This window comes from Mixophyes fleayi, chromosome 6 (genome assembly GCF_038048845.1).
Source record: "Mixophyes fleayi isolate aMixFle1 chromosome 6, aMixFle1.hap1, whole genome shotgun sequence".
Classification (NCBI taxonomy): Eukaryota; Metazoa; Chordata; class Amphibia; order Anura; family Limnodynastidae; genus Mixophyes; species Mixophyes fleayi.
The window spans coordinates 198,829,047-198,848,941 of NC_134407.1; the positions used below are offsets into that span (position 1 = coordinate 198,829,047).

General features: G+C 43.3%; 1 protein-coding gene across 3 annotated transcripts in view; it reads left to right on the top strand.

The window, feature by feature from the left end:
* The window catches only part of LOC142095160 (myosin heavy chain, skeletal muscle-like), a 167,283-nt gene that overhangs the window by 22,433 nt on the left and 124,955 nt on the right, over positions 1–19,895 (top strand). The window lies entirely within an intron of this gene.

Below are 19,895 nucleotides of genomic sequence, written 5' to 3' on the forward strand. Positions count from 1 at the left end.
AGAAGGACATCATTTATTATTTTTTTTATTTAATAAAAAGTACAATGCTTGCAGATTATAAAAACAATTAATAAAAAATTGACATACATACACAAGCAAAACAGATTTAAAATAAAGGGTTTAAAGTCAGAGTGTAACTTACAGACAGTGGTATATTATGTGCCAAATTGGCTTGAAGATGGACAGCTTATCAATGATGATTGATTTCCCAAAAGACTGACAATGTTTTGTAACTGGTCTTTGCTTTTTGAAGACACTTCCACACCTCCAGGGGTTGCGGTCTGTGACATTGTTTACAATCACCATTTGCATGTTGCCTGATTTACTACTCAATTCTACAATGTGACCTAACTTTCCTGGGGCGTGTCACACAGACCCACTTTTATTATTAATAGATCCACTATGAATTTACAGATTCATTGATACTAAAACAGGTCTAGGTTCAGCGAATTAGTTGAGCTTATATCATCATCATCATCTATTTATTTATATAGCGCCACTATTTACGCAGCACTGTAAAAAGAACTCATTCACAACAGTCCCTGCCCATTGGAACTTACCATCTAAATCCCCTAACATACACACACACACAGACCAAAACATACTAATGGCAATTTAATAGCAGCAATTAACCTACCAGTATGTTTTTGGAGTGTAGGAGGAAACCGGAAATTGAACCTAGTCTCTCTCTCTCTCTATGTGTGTGTGTTTATGATAGCGAATTTAGACTGTAAGCTTCAATGGGGATCGATGTGAGTGAGTTCTCTGTACAGCACTGCGGAATTAGTGCCGCTATATAAATAAATGATGATGATACTGTTGACCACTCCCTCCACTTGCAAACTCTCCAATCTATAGGCCTCTGTAACAGTGTCCTTTCCTGGTTTCCATCATACCTCCCCAACCACTACTTATCGGTCTCTACACCAGACTCCACCTCTTCCCTTACAGGTCGCAGCCCACCAAGGATCCATTCTTGGCCCCCTGCTCTTCTCACTCAACACCTCCTCCTCCCTTGGTGACCTCATCTGCTCCTTTGGCCTCCAGTACTACCTACATGCTGCATGCACTGGACCTTGGCACACCCTTACTGTACATTGCCTACATTAGTTCTAAAGCAGCCTACATGGGCAAAATTATCTTCTGGAAACCTCACACCAATGAGAAAATGTCATATATTAGAAAAATGAACGGAGGAACATGCTTACAGTACACAATTGTTGTACATTCTTTCCTACTTATCAGAGGGCTCTGAACACAATAACAGAGGTGGCACCAACAGGCTATAAAATTACCACTCTCCAGCATATTTGATTTAGGTAAAATTGTCCATGGAAACGGTAACATATTAGTAAAACGAAGTCAGAAAATGTTTTGTTCTATTGAATTTTATCATTCTTCGCACACAAATATCATGTGTAACGTCGACATGGATAGGTTACTAATGAAAACTCAGCACATGATTCATTAATTCTTCAAAAGTGAGACTTAAACGAGTTTAAGCCCCTTTTAATAGGCTAAAGAGATCAGAATGATCATTTCATGTTATAAAATGTGGCATGTAAAAGTTTGGCAAATTATTTCATGTTTGTAGACTAAATTATAAAAAAAAAAGACTGAAATGACCCAGGATTAGTTATGAAACAAATTTTCCTTGTCAAAAGTAGAATACTTGTGTTTGGGAAATGCTGTATTAATGTATTAACAAAGCGAAGAACAATTATACCTGCTATTTAACGTTACTATAGATCACAACTCATGTATTATGGATCTTAACCACGTACCTGGTATAACCATTGTACCAGTGGGGTCTTCAGCACACCCTGTCCATAGATAGCCAATGATAACCACTACCATGAAAGAGTTGTTTTACTTACAGCAGCTCTGTCCAAGTATTTCGAGAGGGATGCATTTCTTTCTTAACTATGGACTTTCAGGTCAAATAGTTGTCAAATGAAGTCTCCCGACAGTCTATGGAGCTTTTAGAGAAGCCTGGATGCCCACATGTGGCCTGTATTTTGCCGATTGGCCAGCCCTGATTTAGAGATAGGGTTCTTCAAAGGCTCAGCCAGGATCTGGCAATGTCTCATTTCTTCCTAAATGACACACAAAGGGTAATAGAAAACTGTCATCTTAGGCGCACCCTACACACTAAAGGCCATCTATCACACACCGGGTTACCTGGCTCCGGCGCTCCGCTCCGTCCTGGGCGCCGCCATCTTGGATTCGGCTTCTTTAAAACCTCTGTTCTCCTCTCATTGGTGGATTCTAATGGCGCTTACTTTAAAAGGCACTTCCTCCTTACCTACAGTGCCTGTTCTTTGAGTCACCTCCTGGTGATAGAAGTGGATTCCTGTTATCTTCCAGCTATTTTCTTCCATCCTAGTCTGCAGAGCTGACGCTCATCTCTGGACATCGTCTCTACATTTGTCTGCAGAGCTGATGCTCATTTTACTGAACTTTACACCACATAGTGGTCTACAGAGCTGACGCTTATTCTACTGAACTTTATACCATATAGTGGTCTGCAGAGCTAACGCTCATTCTACTGGACTCTCCGCCACATAGTGGCCTGCAGAGCTGACACTCATCTCCGGACATCTTCTCTACTTTTGTCTTCAGAGCTGACGCTCATTCTACTGAACTTTATACCACATAGTGGTCTACAGAGCTAACGCTTATTCTACTGGACTCTCCGCCACATAGTGGCCTGCAGAGCTGATACTCATCTCCGGACAACTTCTCTACATTTGTCTTCAGAGCTGACGCTCATTTTCCTGAACCTAAACACCACATAGTGGTCTGCAGAGTTACACCGAACTGCATCATCTTCATTGCCATTACTTATTATATTTACCACTCTTACTACGGTACTACTACCTGTACTCTCTCAGGGACTTCCGTACAGTGCTCTAGTAGGGACCGCGACCTGCGAGGTAGACGCAGCTAAGCCCATACCGCTTTGCGGCGGTTCCTGGTGAACACCGTCTCCTCGTTAGACTCCGCGCCCTGTTGGAGTAGTGTTAAACTGTTCGAATCCCTTGGGGTCGCTACATCTGCCGAGTCTCATCGTAAGAACCGTGACACCATCCTCATAGATAGGCCACATGGGAGCTCACAGTCCATGACCCTGATTTGTAGAGCAAGATTCAAACCTGTAAACTTGATATAGGGCTTAGGCAGTGCAGAAAAGTCATCAGCTGTTTCTTACTTTACCAAGGTTAGGGCAGTGCTTCTCTCAGGCCTATGACTTGGAATACACCAAATGCTCATTCATCCCATTAACAATGCTTCAAACAGGCAATATTGTAGGGTTTATGCTCAAAAAAGGACCTGAACTGGGAATAGGAACTATGAGCAAATACAACTTAATAGGGCTTAACATCGAACAAAGGGTTAAAAGAGGTCAACCATAGTTAAACTAAAACATCTGAGGTACCAGGTACAGTTCTGCACCTAGGAGAATGTCCACTGAAGTGTTCTAACTTAATCTGTCCAATCCTTTAGCTGACAGTTGTCGTCAAGCTGCTTCCTTCTCTTGTATAACAGGCAAAGTGCACCATTTTCAGTCTAAATAAGCTTCTTGCAGTCTCCCTGGTAACAGATGCTTATACTCATGAGAATGGGGGCTGTAAACTAGCAAAGTTCAATGTGCAATAACTAATTTCAACCAGATAGGTTGTTGGAGTTGCTACTACATATTTGCATATTTTTATGAAAATAACATGACTCGAAATAACATAAAATAAGCATCTATCCAGTGGTGGAACTACCATTGGTGCGGCAGGTGCTGTGCACTGGGGCTCATGGAGATACTGGGGCCCGCTGCATGGCAGATGCATTGGGTCGGGGGCCCCGATTCCCTCCTTCCCGCCTCCCGGCACCGGGGTCCACAGCTGGCTATTTCCACCTCTGCAGCTATCTATTCACATTACTTAATTGTCATTTCTATATGGACTGCTGTAGGAAAGACAATTCCCATTAACTTAGTGATAAACAACAAAGGTGTATTTAATTCGCCTTTATTATATGGTAAGACATTATTCTCTCTAGTGTTTGTGACTGCGTTACTCTATGTGTTCACAAAATAATGTGTTTCTTATGATATTATTAGGTTGTGTTCAAATAAGGGCATGGATTATGCAAATCATCCATTGTCGCTGTGAGTATGCGGCGCTCTGCCCGGGCAAATTTTGCAGCCCTGATATTTGTAAGTGAATTACTTTCCAACATTCTGCGCTGTGATTGGTTCTCAGTGCACGTATGGGTGTACTCACTTCACTCGCGGATCCCATTAATACCGTCTGTAAGATGTGTGACTCACCTGTCAATTATTCTTGGTCATCAACTGTACCCAAACAATTAGAGGCCTGTCTGACCCCTTGCTAATCATACAGTGGCATTCGCAAGTGAATGCACCTGAATTAAATCACAGTAAAACACACCTGCATAAGGACTGGTGAATTACTCATCCAGCCCTGCCATTGTGTGACTTCAGGAGCTCAGATATTTGTGAGATTACTGTCCTCTTCAATATTATTGGTGGCTACAATGGCCTATGTCAGACCACAAGTTGGACACTAACCTCACAACTATTCATTTCATGCTCACAGACATCCACAAGATCTTTTCATGTTTCACTGACCTGGTTTTCCCACTATGTCGTTTCCAACCTTGCTCCCCAAATTTCCCAAGTTTACTTTCCATCCCCATTATCCCAATAATGATCCCAGCCATCAGACCGATTTACCCACACCTGTTTATAATCCCCACTTTTCACCTGCTGCCCCACTACCGTCTCCAACCCAAATCCATCTTTCTGTCCCCAAACCATTTCAGCCCCCTATGCCCAGCCACTGCCTGTTAACCCAATGACCTCTGCTTCTTCTACACAGTCTTCCAAATCACGGGTAACCGAAAGCCAGGTGTAAAAGCAAACCTCACAGCCACTGGGCAAGCGGAAAAGAAAATGACTATAAGTTATTATTTTTTTTATTATGTATGATGTGTGGTTTGTAGTATTTGTTTGTTATTAATTCTAATACACTTAATTGATTATGCACAAAACCGAGTCTCTGTCTTTTATCTGATTGACCTTAAAAGTAGAGATGGTCACTGACCCCCGTGTTTTGATTTTGCATTCAGTTTTGGATCTGGATTACCGTCGTGTTTTGGTTTTGGTTTTGCAAAACCGCCATTGCGTGTTTTGGTTTTGGTTTTGGTTTTGGTTTTGTTTGGTTTTGTTTTGCTATTTTTAAAATCCATGTTTTTGGGCCTAAATTAACCCAATTTAGTGCTCCAACTGTTTTAGAGACAAGTAATCTAATTGTTGAGGTAATAAATCATCCAAAAAAACAGTTTAATTCTTCGTTGGTAGGCCTTCATTTATTCTACACACAAAACAGATTGTCTTCCTCTCCATCTATGCATATTGGCAATGCAGCCATCGTCTTTGAATGTATATTACACCCTACACTTTTCTTGTCACGTGCCAGAACTGCTGCCACTGGTGCAGGACTTACACAAACAACCTCATCCTCATCAACATCCTCATTAGCGCCCTCGTCGCCTACACAAATCTCCCCCTCATCCTCTTCTAATTCCAAAGTGGCATCCTCAATTTGGGTATCACCGGCTACACTCGGGCTATTAAGGCACACATCAGCAGAATGCTCACGATTGAGTGCCAAATATTAAGAAAAAATAATAAACCTCTATCCTCCTCTCTGCACTAGCGATTTTGGTTAGAGCAATTGCAAGAACAATATTGTATTCTCTGTCCCTGCTCTAATCAGCCTATGACTACACCCTGCTCTCTCCCTCTGTCAAATGGCGATGGATTGCTGTGGAGGCGTGTATTTATAAAGTTGAAGTATCGGGAGAACCAAGCCCCGAGATTAGACGACGTCCCGATGACGTTCGGCCTCGATTTGGATTCGGAACGGGCGGGAGAGTACCGAGCTGCTCAGCTCGGTACTCGGATACCCAAAGTTCGGGTGGGTTCGGTTCTCGGAGAACCGGACCCGCCCATCTCTACTTAAAAGTAACATTTATAGCAGATTGTAACAATTAAACGTTGTAGTTTGTGTGTACACTAAAGAGTTAAAACACACTTGTACAAAGGTGCAAGTGGCCTCATCAGTTTCATTATAGATCTGTTTGAGGAAAATATAATAAAAAATCATTTTTGATTAAAAAAATAAAAATAAAAATAACTTAAAAAAAAAAAAAGAAGAAATATCTATGTTGCAAGCCATGGATACACCAAAAGAAATACAATGTACTGAAGTATGTGGATTATAAATTCTAAAAAGAGCGCACAGGGAAAAAAAAATTGAAATAATGTTACATGATATAATAATAAATGCATTCATGATAAAACAGTTTTACCTTTTTTTCATGGAATACATTTATTAGAATGGTGTTAATGTCTACTGAATATAAAAATAAAGTTCCCAGTTGCTTGTGATTGCAAACTCATCTTACAGCATGCATACGAGACTGTTATCATTACTGATCAGGACTTAGACTAGCTCCAAAGCTGGTGAAAGCGATATGGCAGAAAGACCAGTTACTTTCATGACCATAGAGCTTGATACGGCCATGGCTGCGTGTGCTCCAGTTTGGCACGCCGCTTGTTCAGCGAATATAGCAACACGCCCCTTCCTCGTCCAGTTCACTCCCCAAAGTCGCAGGCAGTAGTAAGTGCCCTTTCTCGCTCGCTTTCACACGGATATAGCTTACGTACATGACTGTATCTCCCTGCGTGGAGTGATTTTGCGTACGAGATGCTCAAAATCAGCAGATACGTGCCTTGATGGATCAGGCCCAATACCTTAAAAAACTAACTATAGAGTAAATCATAATAACATTTCAGGGCCCTGTGGCTCCTTTATCTAATGGACAAAGGGACTTTGAATGCTGGCAGTTATTACCACCATTGTTTGCTATTAAATGTATTACATTTAAATTACTTTTGTTATTATTGTTGGTTATGTGATAAAATCTGGTCAATCAGGCATTCATCACTATTGTGACACTCACAGCACTGGGGTCATGAGTTCAATTCCTGACCATGGCCTTATCTGTGAGGAGTTTGTATGTTCTCCCCGTGTTTGCGTGAGCTTCCTCCGGGTGCTCCGGTTTCCTCCCACACTCCAAAAACATACTGGTAGGTAAATTGGCTGCTACCAAAAATTGACCCTCTACTCTCTCCGTCTGTGTGTGTGTGTTAGGAAATTTAGACTGTAAGCTCCAATGGGGCAGGGACTGATGTGAGTGAGTTCTCTGTACAGCGCTGTGGAATCAGTGGCGCTATATAAATAAATGGTGGTGATGATGATGATGATAATTGTGTCTTAAGGTGTTTTCAATGTGGCTTTTGGACATGGAAACCTGTTTTGGGCACGAGTGAGAAGGAGTAACAAATCTCTTATGGTTTGCATTGCATAACTAGTTATAAAATTGATCATATAGTTCCACTTTAGGGGGGAATTTAATTGTCTGCGTTACTGTAAAAAGTAACGCGGCCTGCGCTTTTTTGCTTGCAGCTCTCTGAGCTGCAAGCTGAAAGCCGGTTTAAATTTACTGTAATAACGGTAATAGGATTAGCGCAACGATACTCTGGGGGCAATTGAATTCCTCCCTTGGAATATTGATTCTCCTTTTTTTTATTGCTCTAAAATATCAGTAGTCATTTAAAAAAGACATATTGTTTTAAAGCCTGTACTGAACTTTAAGTCACATGAATGCCTAAAGAAATCAAATTCCCAAACTTTATTGTGGGGGAGGGTGGGGGGTGATTCTGGGTGGAACAAAAATGACAGGGGTTATACAGAGGGGAATATAAATGTGGCTGAATTCTGGACGGAACAAACTGAAAGATGGAATTCTGGGTGGAACACAGCCAAATTCTGAGATTGTAAAACTGATGTCAGACATTATGTAATATCTATTTTATTTTTTAATGTCATTTAAGTTGTATTATGTGCAACTTGTTAATTCATACCACCTGATCCTTCGGGTCACACAGAATGTCACAATCTCACTTTGTATAGTGCAGAACAGTGACTGGCGTTTGGTATTCACTGAATACTTTTCTTGGAAGTGATGTGTTTATTTCACATAAATGTCCAACGTTATTTATCGTCTTCCCAATTTTATTCTGACCCAGTCTGATTGCTCAGACATGCCTTACTAGGTTTAAAGAACTGTTTTACTGCAAAAAATTTTTGCATGACAACTGTGTGTAATGGATCTCATCATTTTGAGAATAACAGGGATACATTCAAGTTAATAAAATCAAGCTGGTACTCCATACTTGCCAACTCTCCCGGAAAATCTGGGAAACTCCTGAAATTCGGGTCAGTCTCCCGGGCTCCCGCAAGAGCTGGCATTTATCACGCATCCCGTAATTTTATTTGTGGGGGCGGGGCCAAAATGACGCAATTCGGAACTACCAATGGTGCAGCAGGTGCGGTGCACTGGGGCCCTTGGAGATAATGGGGCCCACTGCACAGGAAACTAAGCCCCAGTTCCCTTCTCCCCACTTCCCTGCACTGGGGCCCACAGCTCGTTAGTTCTGCCTCTGCTTGGAGCAGTATAATATGTGAAAAGAATACGGTCCCTGAAGCAGTATAATATGATGCAGAGAATACTGTCCTTGAACCAGTATAATATGGTGAGAATACGGTTCTTGAAGCAGTTTATTATGGTGAGGTTACGGTTCTTGAGGCAGAATAATATATTAAAGAGAATACGGTCCTTGAGGCAGTATAATACGGTGAGAATACGGTTTTTGATGCAATATAATATGATGAGGAGATTACGGTTCTTGAAGCAGTATAATACGGTGAGAATACGGTTTTTGATGCAGTATAATATGGTGAGGAGAATATGGTTCTTGAGGCAGTACAATATGGTGAGATTACGGTTCTTGAGGCAGTATAATATGATGACGAGATTACGGTTCTTGGGGCAGTATAATATGATGACGAGATTACGGTTCTTGAGGTAGTATAATATGGTGAGGAGAAAACTGTTTTTAAGGCAGTATAGTATGGTCAGGAGAATACTGTTCTTGAGGCAGTATAATATGGTGAGGAGAAAACAGTACTTGAGACAGTATAGTATGCTGAGGAGAATACAGTACTTGAGACAGTATAGTATGGTGAGGAGAATACTGTTCTTGAGGCAGTATAATATGGTGAGGAGAAAACAGTACTTGAGACAGTATAGTATGGTGAGGAGAATACAGTACTTGAGACAGTATAGTATGGTGAGGAGAATACTGTTATTGAGGCAGTATAATATGGTGAGGAGAATACAGTTTTTGAGGCAGTATAATATGGTGAGGAGAATACTGTTCTTGAGGCAGTATAATATGGTGAGGAGAATACTGTTCTTGAGGCAGTATAATATGGTGAGGAGAATACAGTTTTTGAGGCAGTATAATATGGTGAGGAGAATACTGTTTTTGAGGCAGTATAATATGGTGAGGAGAATACTGTTCTTGAGGCAGTATAATATGGTGAGGAGAATACTGTTTTTGAGGCAGTATAATATGGTGAGGAGAATACGGTTATTGAGGCAGTATAATATGGTGAGGAGAATATGGTTCTTGAGACAATGGTGAAAAGGACAAAGAGATAGGGAGATGGGAATATGGGGACTACATTTTATAAATGATATTCCTTCCATAAGCATTTACTGCCAAAATGATTGCATTTTTTTGCCAGTAAGCATAGTGATTGTAAATTTGTGGCTAAGACCTATTATTTAATAGGGATATTTTATACTTATTTTTGTCAGTATTTTCACTATACAATAGAGCTTGTTTCTGTGTGACAGTTTTTCAAAAGTTTTACAAAAGTCTAAAGTGTAATTCAAATTTTTTCCCCCCTACTAGCTAATGAGGTGAACAAACAAAGGGATATACTGGCAGTCGCCCTGATATCCCATACATAGACTAGTAGAAGCAAACTTAAGTATATCAATACAGAAACAAACATGCAAAACAGAGGGATCCAAATAGGTGGAAAGTGGGATTTGCTATTAATGTCAGTTGCGATAGTACATAGAAATAAAAAATTACATTATTTGATTAACAGTATAAGTTAGAGTGTTTAATAATATAATGGAAATATCGTCAAAAGTCTTCAACCATTTTTCAGGATAGTTATTGCTTATAGAACAATTCATATGAATAAAGTGAATATATGCCCAGCTTAGAAATTGGAAATATGTCACGTCTGTTAGCTTCTAATAATATATTTAGGAAGCTAAACTGATCTCTGTAGTAGATGTTTAATAATTGAGAAACAATGGGAGCCCATGAGGCATGACATATCTCAGATTAATAAGGGAATCTACCAGTGGAAACTAACTATGACTTGATTCCAACCAGGTTCTTGTCTCTGTGGAGTTTGTATGTTCTTCCCTTGCATGGAGGTATCCTCTGGGTTCTCCAGTTTCCTCCCACACTCCAAAGACATATTGGTTGGTTAATTGTAGGGATGAGCGCACTCGGATTTATGAAATCCGAGCCCACCCGAACGTTGCGGATCCGAGTCGGATCCGAGACAGATCCGGGTATTGGCGCCAAATTCAAAAGTGAAACTGAGGCTCTGACTCATAATCCCGTTGTCGGATCTCGCGATACTCGGATCCTATAAATTCCCCGCTAGTCGCCGCAATCTTCACTCGGGCATTGATCAGGGTAGAGGGAGGGTGTGTTAGGTGGTCCTCTGTGCTGTTTAGTTCTGTGCTGTTTAGTTCTGTGCTGTTTAGTTCTGTGCTGTTTAGTGCTGTGTTGTGCTGTGCTGTTTAGTGCTGTGCTGTTTAGTGCTGTGCTGTGCTGTGCTGTGTTCTGCAGTATCAGTCCAGTGGTGCTGTGTGCTGTGCTCTGTCCTTCTGAGGTCAGTGGTGCTGCTGGGTCCTGTGCTGTGTCCTGTTCAGTCCAGTGGTGCTGTGTCCTGTGCTCTGTGCTTCTAAGGGCATAGTTATTTCCCCAATATTCCCCTGTGTTTAAAAAAATAAAAAAAAGTTTTTTTAAAAAATACCAAAAACTACTTTAATATTTTTTAATTACCACAAAATTTTCACAACCAATCCTGCAGTATAAGCCCATTGGTACTGCAATATTACCAAGTTCACACATTCAGCAGTAAAAGTCCAGTGGTACTGCAATATTACAAAGTTTACACATTCTGCAGTATCAGTCCAGTGGTGCTGTGTCCTGTGCTCTGTCCTGCTGAGTTCCGTAGTGCTGCTGGGTCCTGTGCCGTGTCCTGTTCAGTCCAGTGGTGCTGTGTCCTGTGCTCTGTGCTTCTAAGGGCATAGTTATTTCCCCATTATTCCCAAGTTTTTTAAAAAAAAAAAAAAAGTAAAAAAAAAAAAAAAATTAAAAAAAAAAAAAAATATATAATAATTATAACCAAATTTGCAAAACCAATCCAGCATTATAAGTCCATTGGTACTGCAATATTACCAAGTTCACACATTCTGCAGTATCAGTCCAGTGGTGCTGTGTCCTGTGCTCTGTCCTGCTGAGTTCCGTAGTGCTGCTGGGTCCTGTGCCGTGTCCTGTTCAGTCCAGTGGTGCTGTGTCCTGTGCTCTGTGCTTCTAAGGGCATAGTTATTTCCCCACTATTCCCAAGTTTTTTAAAAATAAGAAAAAAGTAAAAAAAAATAAAAAATTTAAAAAAAAAATAAAAAATAATAATTATAACCAAATTTGCAAAACCAATCCAGCAGTATAAGTCCATTGGTACTGCAATATTACCAAGTTCACACATTCTGCAGTATCTTGTGCTACATATAATGGAGACCAAAAATTTGGAGGATAAAGTAGGGAAAGATCAAGACCCACTTCCTCCTAATGCTGAAGCTGCTGCCACTAGTCATGACATAGACGATGAAATGCCATCAACGTCGTCTTCCAAGCCCGATGCCCAATCTCGTAGTACCGGGCATGTAAAATCCAAAAAGCCCAAGTTAAGAAAAAGTAGCAAAAAGAGAAACTTAAAATCATCTGAGGAGAAACGTAAAGTTGCCAATATGCCATTTACGACACGGAGTGGCAAGGAACGGCTTAGGCCCTGGCCCGTGTTCATGACTAGTGGTTCAGCTTCACCCACGGATCTTAGCCCTCCTCCTCCTCCCCCCCCCCTACAAAAAATTGAAGAGAGTTATGCTGTCAGCAACAAAACAGCAAACAACTCTGCCTTCTAAAGAGAAATTATCACAAATCCCCAAGGCGAGTCCAAGGGTGTTGGTGGTTGTCAAGCCTGACCTTCCCATCACTGTACGGGAAGAGGTGGCTCGGGAGGAGGCTATTGATGATGTAGCTGGCGCTGTGGAGGAACTTGATGATGAGGATGGTGATGTGGTTATTGTAAATGAGGCACCAGGGGGGGAAACAGCTGATGTCCATGGGATGAAAAAGCCCATCGTCATGCCTGGTCAGAAGACCAAAAAATGCACCTCTTCGGTCTGGAGTTATTTTTATCCAAATCCAGACAACCAATGTATGGCAATATGTAGCTTATGTAAAGCTCAAATAAGCAGGGGTAAGGATCTTGCCCACCTAGGAACATCCTCCCTTATACGTCACCTGAATAACCTTCATAGTTCAGTGGTTAGTTCAGGAACTGGGGCTAGGACCCTCATCGGTACAGGGACACCTAAATCCCGTGGTCCAGTTGGATACACACCAGCAACACCCTCCTCGTCAACTTCCTCCACAATCTCCATCAGATTCAGTCCTGCAGCCCAAGTCAGCAGCCAGACTGAGTCCTCCTCAATACGGGATTCATCCGAGGAATCCTGCAGCGGTACGCCTACTACTGCCACTGCTGCTGTTGCTGCTGTTAGTCGGTCATCTTCCCAGAGGGGAAGTCGTAAGACCGCTAAGTCTTTCACCAAACAATTGACCGTCCAACAGTCGTTTGCCATGACCACCAAATACGATAGTAGTCACCCTATTGCAAAGCGTATAACTGCGGCTGTAACTGCAATGTTGGTGTTAGACGTGCGCCCGGTGTCCGCCATCAGTAGAGTGGGATTTAGAGGGTTGATGGAGGTATTGTGTCCCCGGTACCAAATCCCCTCGAGATTCCACTTCACTAGGCAGGCGATACCAAAAATGTACAGAGAAGTACGATCAAGTGTCCTCCGTGCTCTTAAAAATGCGGTTGTACCCACTGTCCACTTAACCACGGACATGTGGACAAGTGGTTCTGGGCAAACGAAGGACTATATGACTGTGACAGCCCACTGGGTAGATGCATCCCCTTCCGCAGCAACAGCAACAGCTGCATCAGTAGCAGCATCTACAAAATGGCTGCTCATGCAAAGGCAGGCAACATTGTGCATTACAGGCTTTAATAAGAGGCACAACGCTGACAACATATTAGAGAAAATGAGGGAAATTATCTCCCAGTGGCTTACCCCACTTAGACTCTCATGGGGATTTGTGGTGTCAGACAATGCCAGTAACATTGTGCGGGCATTAAATATGGGCAATTTCCAGCACGTCCCATGTTTTGCCCACACCATTAATTTGGTGGTGCAGCATTACCTCAAGAGTGACAGGGGTGTGCAGGAGATGCTTGCGGTGGCCCGCAAAATTGCTGGACACTTTCGGCATTCAGCCAGTGCCTACCGCAGACTAGAGGCACATCAAAAAAGCTTGAACCTGCCCTGCCATCACCTCAAACAAGAGGTTATGACGCGCTGGAACTCCACCCTCTATATGCTGCAGAGGATGGAGGAGCAGCAAAAGGCCATTCAGGCCTACACAGCCACCTACGACATAGGCAAAGGAGTGGGGATGCGCCTGAGTCAAGCGCAGTGGAGACTGATTTCCGTGTTGTGCAAGGTTCTGCAGCCATTTGAACTTGCCACACGAGAAGTCAGTTCCGACACTGCCAGCTTGAGTCAGGTCATTCCCCTGATCAGGCTGTTGCAGAAGCAGCTGGAGAAAGTGAGGGAGGAGCTGGTAAGCCATTGCGATTACAGCAAGCATGTAGCTCTTGTGGATGTAGCCCTTCGTACGCTTTGCCAGGATCCGAGGGTGGTCACTCTTTTAAAGTCAGAGGAATACATTCTGGCCACCGTGCTCGATCCTCGGTTTAAAGCGTATGTTGTGTCTCTGTTTCCGGCGGACACAAGTCTACAGCGGTGCAAAGACCTGCTGGTCAGGAGATTGTCCTCTGAAGAGGACCGTGACATGCCAACAGCTCCACCCTCATTTTCTTCCACATCTATGGCTGCGAGGAAAAAGCTCAGTTTTCCCAAAAGAGGCACTGGCGGGGATGCTGATAACATCTGGTCCGGACTGAAGGACCTGCCAACCATTGCAGACATGTCTACTCTCGCTGCATTGGATGCTGTCACAATAGAAAAAATTGTGGATGATTACTTTGCTGACACCATCCAAGTAGACATGTCAGACAGTCCATATTGTTACTGGCAGGAAAAAAAGGCAGTTTGGAAGCCCCTGTACAAACTGGCTCTATTTTACCTGAGTTGTCCCCCCTCCAGTGTGTACTCGGAAAGAGTTTTTAGTGCAGCGGGGAACCTGGTCAGTGAGCGGCGAAGGAGGTTGCTTCCTCACAACGTTGAAAAAATGATGTTTATAAAAATGAATAATCAATTCCTCAATGAAGTACAGCACTGCCCTCCAGATACTACAGAGGGACCTGTGGTTGTGGAGTCCAGCGGGGACGAATTGATAATGTGTGATGAGGAGGAAGTAGACACTGTAGGGGGAGAGGAATCAGAGGTTGAGGATGAGGACGACATCTTGCCTCAGTAGAGCTTATGTAAAGCTCAAATAAGCAGGGGTAAGGATCTTGCCCACCTAGGAACATCCTCCCTTATACGTCACCTGAATAACCTTCATAGTTCAGTGGTTAGTTCAGGAACTGGGGCTAGGACCCTCATCGGTACAGGGACACCTAAATCCCGTGGTCCAGTTGGATACACACCAGCAACACCCTCCTCGTCAACTTCCTCCACAATCTCCATCAGATTCAGTCCTGCAGCCCAAGTCAGCAGCCAGACTGAGTCCTCCTCAATACGGGATTCATCCGAGGAATCCTGCAGCGGTACGCCTACTACTGCCACTGCTGCTGTTGCTGCTGTTAGTCGGTCATCTTCCCAGAGGGGAAGTCGTAAGACCGCTAAGTCTTTCACCAAACAATTGACCGTCCAACAGTCGTTTGCCATGACCACCAAATACGATAGTAGTCACCCTATTGCAAAGCGTATAACTGCGGCTGTAACTGCAATGTTGGTGTTAGACGTGCGCCCGGTGTCCGCCATCAGTAGAGTGGGATTTAGAGGGTTGATGGAGGTATTGTGTCCCCGGTACCAAATCCCCTCGAGATTCCACTTCACTAGGCAGGCGATACCAAAAATGTACAGAGAAGTACGATCAAGTGTCCTCCGTGCTCTTAAAAATGCGGTTGTACCCACTGTCCACTTAACCACGGACATGTGGACAAGTGGTTCTGGGCAAACGAAGGACTATATGACTGTGACAGCCCACTGGGTAGATGCATCCCCTTCCGCAGCAACAGCAACAGCTGCATCAGTAGCAGCATCTACAAAATGGCTGCTCATGCAAAGGCAGGCAACATTGTGCATTACAGGCTTTAATAAGAGGCACAACGCTGACAACATATTAGAGAAAATGAGGGAAATTATCTCCCAGTGGCTTACCCCACTTAGACTCTCATGGGGATTTGTGGTGTCAGACAATGCCAGTAACATTGTGCGGGCATTAAATATGGGCAATTTCCAGCACGTCCCATGTTTTGCCCACACCATTAATTTGGTGGTGCAGCATTACCTCAAGAGTGACAGGGGTGTGCAGGAGATGCTTGCGGTGGCCCGCAAAATTGCTGGACACTTTCGGCATTCAGCCAGTGCCTACCGCAGACTAGAGGCACATCAAAAAAGCTTGAACCTGCCCTGCCATCACCTCAAACAAGAGGTTATGACGCGCTGGAACTCCACCCTCTATATGCTGCAGAGGATGGAGGAGCAGCAAAAGGCCATTCAGGCCTACACAGCCACCTACGACATAGGCAAAGGAGTGGGGATGCGCCTGAGTCAAGCGCAGTGGAGACTGATTTCCGTGTTGTGCAAGGTTCTGCAGCCATTTGAACTTGCCACACGAGAAGTCAGTTCCGACACTGCCAGCTTGAGTCAGGTCATTCCCCTGATCAGGCTGTTGCAGAAGCAGCTGGAGAAAGTGAGGGAGGAGCTGGTAAGCCATTGCGATTACAGCAAGCATGTAGCTCTTGTGGATGTAGCCCTTCGTACGCTTTGCCAGGATCCGAGGGTGGTCACTCTTTTAAAGTCAGAGGAATACATTCTGGCCACCGTGCTCGATCCTCGGTTTAAAGCGTATGTTGTGTCTCTGTTTCCGGCGGACACAAGTCTACAGCGGTGCAAAGACCTGCTGGTCAGGAGATTGTCCTCTGAAGAGGACCGTGACATGCCAACAGCTCCACCCTCATTTTCTTCCACATCTATGGCTGCGAGGAAAAAGCTCAGTTTTCCCAAAAGAGGCACTGGCGGGGATGCTGATAACATCTGGTCCGGACTGAAGGACCTGCCAACCATTGCAGACATGTCTACTCTCGCTGCATTGGATGCTGTCACAATAGAAAAAATTGTGGATGATTACTTTGCTGACACCATCCAAGTAGACATGTCAGACAGTCCATATTGTTACTGGCAGGAAAAAAAGGCAGTTTGGAAGCCCCTGTACAAACTGGCTCTATTTTACCTGAGTTGTCCCCCCTCCAGTGTGTACTCGGAAAGAGTTTTTAGTGCAGCGGGGAACCTGGTCAGTGAGCGGCGAAGGAGGTTGCTTCCTCACAACGTTGAAAAAATGATGTTTATAAAAATGAATAATCAATTCCTCAATGAAGTACAGCACTGCCCTCCAGATACTACAGAGGGACCTGTGGTTGTGGAGTCCAGCGGGGACGAATTGATAATGTGTGATGAGGAGGAAGTAGACACTGTAGGGGGAGAGGAATCAGAGGTTGAGGATGAGGACGACATCTTGCCTCAGTAGAGCCTGTTTAGTCTGTACAGGGAGAGATGAATAGCTTTTTTGGTGTGGGGGCCCAAACAAACCAATCATTTCAGTCAAAGTTGTTTGGTAGGCCCTGTCGCTGAAATGATTGGTTTGTTAAAGTGTGCATGTCCTATTTCAACAACATACCTCTCAACTGCAGCTCATCCCTCCTCTGCGGGGATAATGTCTCCTGTGCTCTGACACGTCACTCTGTGTACTCTCAGCCTCAGGATCTGACACTACAGCTACCATGCCTCTTGTAGCAGCCCTCACTCCAGGGCCTCTTCCATGTGCAGTGTCCCCCTCTCTCTTGGGTTCACTATAGTGGCATGGAGTTCTCCCCCTCATCCAGGGCACACATTCCTTGCCCTGGCTCAGTCACCACGCTCAGACTTCCAGGCAATGCTGGGGTAGCCTGGGAGCTTCCACCCCAGGTCCCCAGCTACAACTCTCCTCTCCTGTGTCTTCTCTCTCTTTCTGACACTTTAAAGATCGTGCCTTTAAATGAAAAAGTCAGTCTTCATTGCACGACTATGTGCAACAGGGACATTTTTTTGGGTTTACAAAGTCAAACAATAACACTTCGACCCTGTCTGTCTGGGGTCTCTCAATGACGAATTGTCTGTAGCATGTTTGGAGGAGGTATTGTGGCCCCGGTACCAAATTGTGTACCGGGGCCACCCCACTATGCAGTCCAGATACTTGTTTGGTGGAATTCAGACCAGTTGAGGGTTTTATTATTATATTGTGTGGACCACTCTATCTATACCACACTACAACTCTATACCACTCTATTTCCTACTTTAATTCTATTTAATTCTATTTCCTACTTTAATTCTATTACTAATTAATTACCATAAAGAGGAACAAAATAAACCAATTTTACCAAAAGTATAATATGACTTAGACTTACAAACACTACACTTTAAAGATCGTGCCTTTAAATGAAAAAGTCAGTCTTCATTGCACGACTATGTGCAACAGGGACATTTTTTTGGGTTTACAAAGTCAAACAATAACACTTCGACCCTGTCTGTCTGGGGTCTCTCAATGACGAATTGTCTGTAGCATGTTTGGAGGAGGTATTGTGGCCCCGGTATCAAATTGGGTACCGGGGCCACCCCACTATGCAGTCCAGATACTTGTTTGGTGGAATTCCGACACGTGGAGGGTTTTTTAATTATATTGTGGCCTCGGTACCAAATTGTGTACCGGGGCCACCACACTACGCAGTCAAGATAGATAGATGCGTATTGCGTATCATAGATAAAGTACATTCAGTGGTGTGGGGCAAATTGAAAAATATTCCAAATGCACTGACATTATCAAAAACAAGAGGTTGTCACACGCTAAAACTCCAACATGTATATGATGGAGAGGATGGAGGAGCAGCCGTATGTGTAGTGTAATGCAGATCTGTTGAAGGTTTTTTATATATTTTATTGTGGTGCCCAGTGCCCACTCCTCTACGCAGTCCAGATACATTTATTGGTGCGAATCATAAAAGTTCAGGGTTTTTAATATATATTGTGGTGACCCACTCCTCTACGCAGTCCAGGTACATTTATTGGTGCGATTCATAAAAGTTCAGGGTTTTTAAGATATCTTGTGGTGACCCACTCCTATACGCAGTCCAGGTACATTTATTGGTGCGATTCATAAAAGTTCAGGGTTTTTAATAGATATTGTGGTGACCCACTCCTCTACGCAGTCCAGGTACATTTATTGGTGCGAATCATAAAAGTTCAGGGTTTTTAATATATCTTGTGGTGACCCACTCCTCTACGCAGTCCAGGTACATTTATTGGTGCGATTCATAAAAGTTCAGGGTTTTTAATAGATATTGTGGTGACCCACTCCTCTACGCAGTCCAGGTACAATTATTGGTGCGAATCATAAAAGTTCAGGGTTTTTAAGATATTGTGGTGACCCACTCCTCTACGCAGTCCAGGTACAATTATTGGTGCGAATCATAAAAGTTCAGGGTTTTTAAGATATTGTGGTGACCCACTCCTCTACGCAGTCCAGGTACAATTATTGGTGCGAATCATAAAAGTTCAGGGTTTTTAAGATATTGTGGTGACCCACTCCTCTACGCAGTCCAGGTACAATTATTGGTGCGAATCATAAAAGTTCAGGGTTTTTAATATATTGTGGTGACCCACTCCTCTACGCAGTCCAGGTACAATTATTGGTGCGAATCATAAAAGTTCAGGGTTTTTAAGATATTGTGGTGACCCACTCCTCTACGCAGTCCAGGTACAATTATTGGTGCGAATCATAAAAGTTCAGGGTTTTTAAGATATTGTGGTGACCCACTCCTCTACGCAGTCCAGGTACAATTATTGGTGCGAATCATAAAAGTTCAGGGTTTTTAAGATATTGTGGTGACCCACTCCTCTACGCAGTCCAGGTACAATTATTGGTGCGAATCATAAAAGTTCAGGGTTTTTAAGATATTGTGGTGACCCACTCCTCTACGCAGTCCAGGTACAATTATTGGTGCGAATCATAAAAGTTCAGGGTTTTTAAGATATTGTGGTGACCCACTCCTCTACGCAGTCCAGGTACAATTATTGGTGCGAATCATAAAAGTTCAGGGTTTTTAAGATATTGTGGTGACCCACTCCTCTACGCAGTCCAGGTACAATTATTGGTGCGAATCATAAAAGTTCAGGGTTTTTAATATATTGTGGTGACCCACTCCTCTACGCAGTCCAGGTACAATTATTGGTGCGAATCATAAAAGTTCAGGGTTTTTAAGATATTGTGGTGACCCACTCCTCTACGCAGTCCA